Below are 13,250 nucleotides of genomic sequence, written 5' to 3' on the forward strand. Positions count from 1 at the left end.
ATGTGACCTTATTTGGAAGTAGGGCCATGGTAGAAGTGATTAGTTAAAATGAGGTTCTAATCCTATACGAGCTGTGTCCCTATAAAGAGGTGAAATCTGAAGAGCAGGGAGGACACCACGTGAAGGCAGAGACGGGGGGTGAAGCACCTACAAGCCAAGAAACTCCAAAGATTGCCAGTAATCCCCCAGAAGCTAAGGAGCGGCCTGGAACCCGTGCTCCCTCCCAGCTCTCAGCGGGGACTAACCCTACTACCAACACCTTGATCTAGAACTTCTAGCCTCCAGAACCACAAGACAATAAATCCCTGTTGCCTAAGCCACCCAGTTTGTGGGACTTTGCGACCCTAGCAAACTAGCACGAGGCCTGAACCAGGTTCCCCCGGGATGGAGACAAGACCACGGAAGGAGAAGGAATTGAGCCAGAAAACAACTGGAAGAGGCATCCAGGGACGTGTGGAGAGTCTGTCGCTCATCCTCTGCGGGGGAGGTGGCAAAAACCAGGGTCTCGTGCCCAACCCAGCCTTCCCACCAGATCTGCCGTGGCAGCCGGCACAGAGAGCCCTCGGCGGCGGGGAAGATGTTCAGGCACCGCCCCCTTCCTAGCCCGCTGTTGGCTGTCTGGCAGCCAGGCCTGGCCTGGTTCCCCTTCCTCGGGGCCTGAAAAGTCACTCCTAGTCTTCCCCACAGGGAAGAGGCAGGCTGAACTGGGGAGGGGGGCGGGTGTCGGGCAAACTGCCGCCTTCTTCAGTGGAAACCAGGCCAGCTTTGCCCCGTTCCCCCTCCACTGGGGCACGTGGCTCTGGGACAGACGAGCCACCTCCATGGTGAGCGCCTTTCCCACCCCACATGCGTGGCCGGCATCTCATTGGTATCGACACGGTTGTCCCTGAGAGACTGGCATGAGGTATTCCACGGATGGGGGAAACAAAGGCACAGAGGGACCAAGTCACCGCTTCCAGGAGTCTCAAATGGTTGCTGGGACAGCCAGACAGGAAGCCACGCCGAGTGCGGTCCCACTAAGGTTCTTCGCGCACCACCCCTGCCTCTTCTGGGAGGGCTCACCGGGAGGCTCCCGGGTCCCTGGCGGGGACTCTGCCTTAGCCCCTCAGACCCTGCTGTCCCCAGGGAGGGCTTGCCTGGAGGGCGCACAAGGGGGAGAGAAAAGAGAAGAACAACAGAAAGCCTGCACTCTGCAGGGTAAACAAACAAGCCGACCCAGAGGCGGTGAAAGGAAGCAGTGTGCTGAGGGTGGGGGCCGCAGGAGGCGGGGGCTGGCATAAAGGAATGTTGTTCAGGAAAGCCGGGGCTGGGCACCCAGGGATGGACAGATGGCCTTTTATCCCGCAGCCTGGGTTTGGCCTGAAAACCCTTTCTCTGAAACGAGATGGTGCCCAGGCCCTGTGTCCAGCTGCCTCCGGCCTCTAGGGGCCCAAAGGAAGGTGGGGACTCCAGTCCGCACTGGACTCGATGTGGTCCTGGGAAGGTAGGAGGGGGGTAGGCCGGGGTGGGGGGCGGGTGCAGACCCAGAACCACAGCTGCACCAAGAGTCTCCCTTGGGAGGAAGCCTTCTGTGGCCTGTAGGGGACCACTGGTTGCTTTCAGTGGCTAGAAATTTAGGGCTAAAAGGAAGGCAGCAGATCTGCTTGCTTTCATTTCTAACGAGCTGCCCTCTGCCAGACTAGGTCCAAACCAGAAGCCCTGGGGCCCGTCCTCTCCTTAAAACATTTAAAATAAAGCCTTTCTGTGCAAAACCAAAAAAAAAAAAAACCGACAATAATACCTGGCAGGTGACAAGGCACCCCCCAAACACCCCCACTTGTTGCCCACCCACGATGGCTGCAAGGTGATGAACTCTGCTGGCCGCTGTCCCTGGATTCACGATAGGAAGAAGAAAGGAAAAGAGAGCGAGTGGCAAACGTGTGCCTGGGGTGTGACCAACTTATCCCGCTCAGGAGGTGTGGGGGCATGGACCAGACCACCCCAGCCTCCAGGGTCCTTGACATCGGTTCACTGTGGACCTGGTATTGCTTCCCCTGATGACACGATCCCCCATGGAGCACGTCACGAGCCACCTTGTCACCAGAAGCAGAAGCCTGTATAGTTGGGCAATCCAGGACATCAGAAAAGGGAGACAGTGGATTAAAAATACTAAGTCACTACTCAGATCTCTCCAGAATACACCCACAACTTTTCGGGCTATTAACTTGATTCTCTACTAGGCTCTGCCTGCCATGGACCATCTGCATCCACAGGGAGCCTCTCTTCTCTACCTCTAACCTCAGATTAGGGCACCACACCCAGGAATGCACCGAGTCAAGCGGACACGTGTTTTTTTTTTCCAATGGAAGCCTGACTCTGGGATTTGGGGCAGCTGGGAGCCCGATGTTGGGGTGGGGGTGGGGCCTGGGCTTGGTCAGGGCGGACAGGAGGAGATCTGAGGCTTACCTCCTCAGTCCCGCCTTACAAAGTCCTGGTGGGCACTACAGCACCCGACTTTTAACCCCGATGAGCGGCACCAACAGCCTGCAGGACTGGATAGGACACTTCTAGACTGTAGTTTCTCAAGACTTAGGCCTCCAAGCACCTCAGGCAGGCTTATAGAATGTGCTATGTGCAAGGAAAATACATTTAAACCATCTAACATACATTATCTCCTCACTGGCCCAACTTCTATGTTAAAATACATTTTGGACTTATCATGGAATGCTCCAGTCCTATAAGGACTATGCTGAAAATACTATATTCTGCTGATTTTGTTTGTTTTGTTTTAAGGAAGCTTCATACCCAGTACAAAGCCCAATGTGGGGCTTTAACTCACAACTGTGAGATCAAGACCTGAGCTGAAATAAAGAGTTGAACGCTCAACTGACTGAGCCCCCCAGGTGCCCCTATGTTTTGCTGTTTTTTTTTTTTAAATCTTTTTATTTATTTATTTTTGAGAAAGAGAGCACAAATGGGGGAGAGGCAGAGAGAGAGAGAGAGGGAGACACAGAATCGGAAGCAGGCTCCAGGCTCTGAGCTGTCAGCACAGAGCTCATTGCGGGGCTCGAACCCATGAACCATGAGCTCATGACTTGAACCAAAGTCAGCCGCTCAACTGACTGAGCCCCCCAGGTGCCCCTGTGTTTTGCTGTTTTTATTTTTTTTAATTTTTTTTTCAACGTTTATTTATTTTTGGGACAGAGAGAGACAGAGCACGAACGGGGGAGGGGCAGAGAGAGAGGGAGACACAGAATCGGAAACAGGCTCCAGGCTCTGAGCCATCAGCCCAGAGCCTGACGCGGGGCTCGAACTCCCGGACCGCGAGATCGTGACCTGGCTGAAGTCGGACGCTTAACCGACTGCGCCACCCAGGCGCCCCAATAATTCTTTTTTTGAATTCTTTGCTTTCCCACTTCAAATTGCTAGGTATTTTGATTATACAGTGTGCTATGACACCCCAGATTGTTTTCTGTTTAAAATATCAGACTTCCAGGGGCACCTGGGTGGCTCAGTTAAGCATCCAACTTTGGCTCAGGTCACGATCTCGTGGTTCGTGGGTTCAAGCCCCTTGTTGGGCTCTGTACTGACAGCTCAGAGTCTGGAGCCTGCTTTGGATTTTGTGTCTCCCTCTCTCTGCCCCTCCCCCACTCACACTCTGCTCTCTTTCTCTCTCTCAAAAATAAATAAACACTAAAAAATAGACATATATCAGGCTTCCATCACAAGGAAATCTTGAATGTGAGGATGCATATCGGCATGTTGTGGTCCTGTGGCTCAAACATATCTTGCAACATAACTGATGCCTACCCACAGATGCTTTTCATTGCAGCCCTCCCACCTGATATTCTCTGTCTGAAGTGTGACTGCATCTCCCAGTATCTTTTAAAATTTCCTGTTTGTAATACAAGAGAATGACAACTCAAGTGGTATTCTACTGAGAGAGTCTTTGTAATAAGGGCCTTAAGCAAACTCACAAATTATAATTCTCTCTAGGGATTATAATTAGGAGGTGTGGATTTTGAGCTGTTGTGTAACCAGGTTTTTTCTATTGCTGTATTAATGGGACATTTTGTTTATTCTCACTCATTTAGTCAACAAAAGGAGCCCAGCAGAACAACCTAATGAATAGGTCTTGAGTGTGGCTCATTTCTCCCTAGCTTCATTGGGGAGGCTCTGTTGATTCACAACCTTTTAAGTGATTTTCCTGACACTTTCCCCCCCTCTCCATATTCTCCATTTAGTTGAGCAACTTGCATCTTAAGGAAGAGAAAATCAAACCAGATGCCAATGGTGAGTAAAAGCTAGTTTGAAAGCACATGTGATTTCCTTTAGTATTTCTGCTGTGACATAACAACTGTCTGGAAAAAAAATATATGTACCAGGAAGGGGGCTGACAGATGCTGGCAGTTGTTTGATTTGGGAATTAAACTGGACTGTTTTGCTTTGTATTGTCCTTAATATAAGCATGAGGATGCCTAATTGACTTATAAATGATCAAATTGATTGCTGTCCATGAGAATATACTGCCAAAGATTATTTGTTGTTTTTTCAAAATATTCCTCAATTTGAGATGAGAGAGGCAAAGTATGAGCAACCTGAGAATTAAACTATTGTCATTATCTAAAATCATATCTACCAAAAATCCATTAAATTTTTGTTGATGTACTTAAAATTACTGGCGGGGTGGAGGGAATAGGAACATTAACCTCATTCCAAATTTACTTACAATCTTTTTCTGTATATTTTTTGATAACGACAACATTGTTTGAATATGCATTTCTATTAATCAATAGTTTATATACATAGAATCCTAATGGCATTATAGCGTGTATATATTGACGAAATATGATTTCCTCTGTTGAACATCAAGGTGGTTTGTGATCATTGCCTGCTGTGATCATCTTTCTATAACATTTCAGAAATATTGATATGAGGGAAAGTCACATTTGTTTGAGGTATAGTGAGAGGACTTGGAATAGGAAAGAATTGAAATGTTAGAAACATTGTTTCATACCTTTATTTATTTAGGAACAATAAAATGTTTTTATCTGTGGCTTGGTTTCCTCATTTATTTTTCTGCTCCCCAGGCCTTTACATTTCTAGTGTCTCATAGAATTTGAATTGTCTCAGCTGTTGGGTATGGGATGTGATACTGAATGACGGCCACTTTGTGTCTGATAAAGGTGCTGTTGTCAAGACCAATGCTAATTCAGAGAAGGCAGATGAAGAAGAGAAAGGTAACACAGCCTAGAGCTATACCCACAAGGTTCTACAGTCTGAAGAGAATAGATTGTTACATGGCTTTGTTTTTATGCCCAACTTGGTTTGACTTTAATGGGAGTCACAGTGCTAATAAAAGTTCAACATAGTTGTTGAAAGAATTTTCATTGTTTACATTTTAGGGAAATTTTGTTTTGAACCACTGATGGACTCCAGCAGCAGGAAATATTCCCTGAATGATTATCTTGTACAGGGTATTATAAAAGAAATTTTAAGTTGCATCCCCATTGTCTAATAAAGTTAATGATATTTGGACATATTAAACATAGATCACAAGATAGAAATAGCTTATATGATATCAAAATATAAACTTTGTTAATTTCTGGGGTTTTTTTTTCCTATTGCTGTGATGTGTTTGTTAAGCTAATAATTTTTAATTTTCTATTGAGCATAGATTGGGGAGTAAATACTTAGGTACACATAGGAAGAATAGATAACCTCCAGAAAGGAGAGTTGTTTGGAATAGATCCTGGAGAGGGATATGAGGCCGAATTGCATGATAAAGTCCTAGCACAAATACATGTTACTGCTTAAAATGCCAATGGCAAGTAAATTCAGATGAATTCAAGGTGGATTTCATGGCCTTTTAAAATTCTTTGCTCTCAAAAAAATGAAAATTAAAAATAAAATAAATAATAAAAAATAAAATAAAATTCTTTGCTCTTTTTTTCCTGACAGAAGACAGAGCTGCCCAGTCTTTACTCAACAAGCTGATCAGAAGCAACCTTGTCGATAACACTAACCAAGTGGAAGTCCTGCAGCGGGACCCAAATTCCCCGCTCTACTCTGTGAAGTCCTTTGAGGAGCTTCGGCTGTGAGTATTTGTTTACTTTCTGACTCTCCCCTTTGTGTTAGATAGAGATCCTAGTCCTATTATATATGTATTTTTCATCACAGCAGAACATTTTTAGCTAATACAAGTTTAATAAAAGAATTTAGCTGCTTTGGGCTATTAAGTAAAATTGCCAGGTAATATGAATTGTGCTCAGTTTCACATAATTCAAGTATTGTTAGTTGTAAATAAAATGTGTGTAACAACAGTAAGAAAGAGAAAAAGAAATCCCTCAGATATTTGGCTTCTTTCCTCAACCAAAGAGACAGTGACTTTCATCTTTAACTGTTTTCCTAGGAAACCACAGCTTCTCCAGGGAGTCTATGCCATGGGCTTCAACCGTCCATCCAAGATACAAGAGAATGCATTGCCTTTGATGCTTGCTGAGCCGTATGTGTCCTGATACAACTCTATCCCATTTTTAATATTCCATTTTAAAAAAATCATATTATTTTTTATTTTATTTATTTATTTATTTACTTATTTTTTCAACGTTTATTTATTTTTGGGACAGAGAGAGACAGAGCATGAACGGGGGAGGGGCAGAGAGAGAGGGAGACACAGAATCGGAAACAGGCTCCAGGCTCTGAGCCATCAGCCCAGAGCCCGATGCGGGGCTCGAACTCACGGACCGCGAGATCGTGACCTGGCTGAAGTCGGACGTTTAACCGACTGTGCCACCCAGGCGCCCCTGTTTTGCTGTTTTTAAAAGAAGAAACAAGACCACTGTTTACAAATGACCTCATATCTCACTATCCCAGAAATAATATTCCCAAATTTTCCTTTTACGATCTACTAGTTTAAGAGAGATAATTCACTGCTATTGTCAACGTTGGTTACAGATGATTATATTGCCAAAAATAAAAGAAGGCACTGAACTGTTTTGCAAGCAAAACAAAACAATAACAATGACGAAAATCAACCTGCCTTATACCTGCTACTTTTTACGGATTCCAATCTACTGATGCAAACTATTCTCTCTCTCCATGCCCGGACATGGAATCTTCTCCCATTTACAGTCGAGGATGTTTATGTTCAGAGAGGTTGACTGGCTTGTTTCCAGGGGTATGATTAGTTCTAGAACACAAGACTGTTGGGTTCTGAGCCTGTGTCTTCTTTTCCACTCTCATTTAACCTAGTTCCAAACTCAGTGCACGTCTCTTAAACTAAGAAAATTGCCATGGCGAGTCCGAGAACTGGTGTCTCCTGGTGAGCTACAGCCTGTGCTCCATGTTTTACGCTCATTAAACATCATGTTTATACTCGTCGCTATAAGGTGCTTTAAGGGATGATGTCCTTGAACAATCCCGGGACAAACTGTCCTTCGGGGTGTTCAGTGCCTCTTTGATATAGCTACCGCTCAGGGACATCACTTTATACACAATCTGGTGTGGTCAAGGGCAAGAAGGAACTATTTGTTGAACAACACAGGGATACCAACTTCCTGGAAAGAGTCACCAGATTAGGATGCCATTATCCTAGAGAGAAATACCTTTCAACTCTGGGTCACAGCTCTAGCTAGACCAGTGCCACCCCAGAGAACTTTCTGCAATGATGGAAATGTTCTAGATCTGTGCTGTCCAATATGGTCCCCTATGTCTACTGAGCACTTGAAATGTGGCTCATGTAACTGAAGTACTGAACTTTGATTTTATCACGTTTTAATTAATTTGAAATTACAAAGCCACATGTGGCAAGGGGCTACCATATTGGAGAGCATAGCTCTGGACTCATATATTCAAATACCACTTAAAATCTCTACCCGAGTGTTTCCTTGGCATTTCAGACGCAATGTGGCCCCGAGGGACTTTGATTACCCCACCCCAAATCTGGGCTTACACCCAAGCATTCACTTCCCATATACCAAACCACCCAGTTACTCAAGTCACCTTGGCATCATCCTCAACTCTTTCTCTTACTCTCAGCGTTTGGTCCATCAGCAAGTTGTAGTGGTTGTACGTCCAAGACATTTCCAATTCCTAGACACTTCCTCTGTCTGAATAGCCGCTCAGTCCAGGCAACCTCCCTCTGTCATCTGGACAATAGCGATGTCTTCTTAGCTCTCTTCCTGCTCCTCCTCTTGGCCCCCTGCAACCTACCCTCCACAAGGGAGCTGGAACAATCTAGTAAAATACAGACCAACTTTTTCAGTCTTCCACTTAAAATCTTCCAGCCTAGTCTCGAAATAAAATCGAACCTCCCCAATGATGACTGTGAGCTCTACAGAGGCAGGGCTCCTGCTTCCCTCCCCACTCCACCCCACACCACACTCCTGTTCACCTGCAATGCTGTAGCAGCAGAAGAGCCTCCTTTTGGATTCCTGATGCCACATACCCCAGGACCTTTGCACTTGCTGTTCCTTCTGCTTAGAATTTTTTTGCTTTTTTACCCAGGTCTCCTTTATGATGACTCCTTTGTTTCCATCAGATATCAGTTCTTCAGAGAAGACTTGCCAGACTACTCCTGTCAGAAGCTGTAGCTGTTACTCTGTCACAGCCCCTGTTCTAAAATACATGATCTATTTTGTTGTATAATATATGCACATATGTATATGTATATACACATAGACTATAACAGTCTATATAAAATATGATATTCTGTTGTAGCTCTTGTCACCACCTCTAACTGTCCTATCTGTCTCCTCCCCTCCACTGGCAGGTATATCCCATGAAGGCAGTGATCAGTTGTCTTTTTATCCTCAGCACTGAACTCAGCCTGAGCATGAGGAGACGTCATCTATGTTTGTGCCTGAACAGGGAAAGGAATGGTAAGCAGAGGAAGGCAGGCCTGCAGGTCCCGGGGCCACTTGAGGCTTTTGCCAGCCTCATCTTTGGAGACATCCTGTCCTAACAGTGGTCAGTTCCTCGGTCCAGTCCACTTGTCCAGGTGAAGATAGAATGAGGGCAGCAGGTCGGAACAGACCCCACAGGCCCTAGCTGGGGGAAGGGGCCACACTGGGAGATTAGGATGTCACCACTCTCCAGCTCCTCTGGGGGGTGCGTGGCTTTGCCCAAGAGGATCTGAGCTACGTAGCAACTCGGGTTCTGAAAACATCTATCTCTTGCCGCCTAAGAGAAATCTACCTTTTCTTGGCAGAAGCTGGGGCTGAAGGCGCTTATTATCACCCTATTTTGGTTTAATCTACACGTTTCTGTCTTACAGATCTCATGTGATTTCACTGTGGCCACACAAATCTGGTAGGGATGCAGGGAATAAGGGAACCGAGGCCACGAGCATTTGCATGAGTCACATAGCATCACACAGCCAGGGCACAGGTCTTGGACTGCAGACCCCAGCCTCCTCCTCTTTCTGGATGGGTGGGTGAGAGGGTGGTCTGTCTGCACAACTGCTCTGTGACAAGCCCCACACCAGGAGCCTGGGGATGCCGATTCTTTAGGACTCCCAAGAGACCTGTCCACCGAGAAACTTTCATGTTCCCAGTTTTCCATCCCTATTTTCCCTCTGCCCTGAGCCTTCTAGGGCAGTGGGCTGCAAACTTTCCAGTGCTTCTGAGCCACACACAGTATTTGTTTAAAATACGGATTTCTGGAATCTCGCTTCCAGAGATTTTAATTTTATAGATTTGAGGGGTGCCCCCAGGAGAAAAATATATATATATATATAATATATATATATTATATATATATAATATATATATACTCATATAATTACATATTATAATATACTATGCTAAGTAAATCTTTGAGTTAGTGTACATGCATGTTTTTTCATTCAAATGAAACATCAAACTTTTCATCCAAGTCTTCAATCTTTGAACCTCTGTTGCTACTAGGGTAATTTTCCTGAAATCTAACACAGTTCTGTAATGCATACCACACTTGCTTCCATCTAGGTTGTTCGAGTGGTAGAGTTGTTTAGTGACATCTATACTGGGTGGAATGGTGTCCCCCACCCCCGACCCCCCTCCCCCAACCATATTCATGTTTACCTAGAACCTATGAATGCGACTTTATTTGGAAAGAGGGTACCTGCAGCCGTCATGCAGTTAATTTAAGGTCCTACTGGATTAAAGGGGGCTGTGAGTCCAATATGACTGGTGTCCTCAAAAGAAGTGGGGAAATTTGGAGATGCAGACACAGAGATACAGGCAAGGGCGCGTTTGTGAGGATGGAGGCAGAAATTGGAGTGGTGTAATCTACAAGCCAAGAGCTGCCCGCCCCTCCAGAAGCCAGGAAAGGGGCAAGGAACAGATTCTCCTTCAGAGCCTCCAGGAGGAAACGACTCTACCCATACCTTGAAGTCAGACTTCTAGTCTCTAGAACTGTGAGATGATTAATGTCTCCTTTTAAGCCACCTAGTTTGTGGTACTTTGTTACAGCTTCTTGAGAAAGCAATACAATATTACTAGAAATGTAATGTTTTGTTGCGCTTAAATGTGCATGTGCTGTGGATTTTTCTTTTAGTTTTCCACTGTTCCTTTAAGAATTTTTCTCTGTGTGATGTCTACAATGTAACTACTTAGTATTTTTTTCCAATGTTTTCTTATTGAAACATTTTAAACTGCAGTCCAGCTGAAAGAATCTCCCGTGAACACCGAGTAGTATCCCCACTACCTAAAGTCCTACTATTTACATTCCACAGGGTCTTATTGTAAAAGCAATCTTTAAAGCTTTGTATGTATCAACACTAGCTTTTGTCATCATGAGGTCGTATCTACAGGAGTGAGTTACTAAATAAGTATTAAATTTATTTACTTCCCTTTAAAAAAAAATTGGGTCTAATTCTCATAGAGTAAAAACAAAAACAAAACAAAACGAAACAACAAAAAAACTACTGATCTGAAGTGTAGAGTTTGATAAGTTTTGACAATTACATGCCTCCTGGCAGCCAATGTCCAAGTCAAGATGCAGGACATTTCCATCAGTCCAGAAAGACCCAGGAACCTTTTTTAAATAAGCTTCTCGCTTGATCTTGATGAAGGAAGGTGGGGGCAAAAGCATCCATGTCCCTTGGCCGGAGGGACAAGAGTTGGAGATTTCCAGCGCTTTGCAAGAAAGACACCAGGTTCCCTGTCAGCAAATACAGCTGCTTCCCTGCTCTTCCAGCCTCCGGCCGCGGCTGCGGACACACTGAGGGTGGGCACACAGGAGCCATCCGTGTGCAGAGCTCCAGCGGCAATGCTGCTTTCACCACCCCCCTCCCCGCCCCTGCATTCCCCGCTGAAATCGCTGCCATTCCATGACCGCTTGGACACCCACTTTGGACGCCTCCCTCCCTTCCAGTATTGGTGCCTGGGGCCTGTCGCCTGCGTGAGCTTCCTTGAACTCCCTCCGGGCTCTCGCCACACGACCTCAGGGTCCAGGGCATGCCAGGCAGCCCCAGCCCCTGAAAGTCAGACTGTTTCCCCAGCACCGGCAACGTGGCCCAGAAACGATGCTCAGCCCCTGTCCTGCCCTTTGCTTTCTCTGGTGGAACATGTGACAGCAAAATCCTGGCTGGAATGGAACAGAAGGAAGGCGGTGGGGGGAGGAAACCCTAATGGTTAAAACCTAAAGAAAAACGAACGATTTCATTGGAACAGAATAAAGCCCCCACATGGACCAAAGTATATCTGTGAATGCTTGATGTGTGATAAAGGTGTTTTTTCAGCCAGTGGGAAAAACAATTATTTCATAAATCTATTGGGATAACCGGTTGGTCATCTGAAAAATATAAACCTAAAATAATCTCTATTTTTTTCCTGATATCAAAAAAATTTCAGGTAGGTAATAAATTTAGGCAACTACAAAATCATAAAGTAGACGTGTCCTTTCTAAGAATGATAAGACAATGTTTTATGTTTTAAAGGTTTAATTTTAAAGATTTAAATAGAGAAAAAAACATTAGACAACTCAAAAGACAAATAACTGAAGGAAATATAGTAATACATATGATGGGAAATGGTTAATATCCTTTACATGTAAGGAGTGATTATAAATCAGTAAGAAAAAGATGCCCCTTGGTTTAATCTCAGGCCTAAGATTTGTCCCTAATGTGTATGCACTGGAAATACTGGGCACCTAGAGACCAGCCACATTGCGGGATCTCTCAGAACTATAGGTCTCTCATCTATGAAATGGGAGAATGGATATCTGCCCCACCTACCTTGAGGGTTCAACTAGAAATCTATGAGAAATATCTAGAAAAATGTAAATCACTATACAAATTTGGATGTGTTACTATTAGTCCTAGAGGCATCGTTATTATCCAAGTGTTCTTTATCTGAGTCCCTGAACATCCAAGTTGCAAAGAATGGCAAAAATCCTCTGAACGTACAGCTATTCACAAGTCAGCTGACCATTTATGAATTTGATTCCTGCTCAGATTGACCACCGCCTCCCCCAAATCCCCAGTCTACCTAGGCAAAGTGATGGTTGGGGTTGCTATCGTCTGACAATATACAGTGTAACGAAATGCAAGCTCACTGCAAAGTGAAATTGAACATCAATGCCAAGGGGCGCCTGGGTGGCTCAGTCAGTTAAGCGTCTGACTTCAGCTCAGGTCATGATCTCGCAGTCTGTGAGTTCAAGTCCCACATTGGGCTCTGTGCTGACAGCTCAGAGCCTGGAGCCTGCTTCAGACTCTGTGTCTCCCTCTCTCTGCCCCTCCCCTGCTCATGCTCTGTCTCTCTGTCTCTCAAAAATAAATAAATGGTAAAAATGAAAAAAATTTAAAAAAATTAACGCCAAAATACAAAGAATTTAATGAAGTCAGCGAAACTGAAGAAAACTGTTTTGCTCACAATTCTATTGCAAAATAAGGATTTGGCAAAGTTGGGCTGTTTAACGCTGAAACACAGGTAACCCACAAAGGACGAGGCTCTTCAAAAGAGAATGAATGAATGACCTGTTTATCACAGGATCAAGAAAGATCCTCAGCTCTTAAATACTCTAGCTAAAATGACTCTCTTTACGATCATGCTGTGAACAATGTGAAGTTTGGAATGTCCCACTGTCACTTTCATACGGTTTTGTCAGAAAAACTACACATGTGCACAAAAAGCACACCGCCTGATTCATTATTTGCTCAGTTAAAGGACCTGCCCACGAATGCAATCTTAATTTTGCTGTCAGGTTAAAATAAACTAAAACAATTTTCAGTTTCATTTTTATTTTTTAATTGTTATTAAGTTTTTCCTTTTTAAAAAAGTAATCTC

General features: G+C 44.6%; 1 protein-coding gene and 1 long non-coding RNA gene across 2 annotated transcripts in view; one reads left to right on the forward strand and one right to left on the reverse strand.

The window, feature by feature from the left end:
- FA2H (fatty acid 2-hydroxylase) overlaps positions 1-13,250 on the reverse strand; it is a 57,191-nt gene that overhangs the window by 35,573 nt on the left and 8,368 nt on the right. The window lies entirely within an intron of this gene.
- LOC123579451 lies at positions 3,704-6,442 on the forward strand. Its single transcript, XR_006702774.1, has 4 exons — positions 3,704-4,272; positions 5,166-5,219; positions 5,941-6,076; positions 6,392-6,442. It is a non-coding gene; the product is annotated as an uncharacterized LOC123579451 (long non-coding RNA).

The sequence above is a fragment of the Leopardus geoffroyi genome, chromosome E2 (genome assembly GCF_018350155.1).
Source record: "Leopardus geoffroyi isolate Oge1 chromosome E2, O.geoffroyi_Oge1_pat1.0, whole genome shotgun sequence".
Taxonomy (NCBI): Eukaryota; Metazoa; Chordata; class Mammalia; order Carnivora; family Felidae; genus Leopardus; species Leopardus geoffroyi.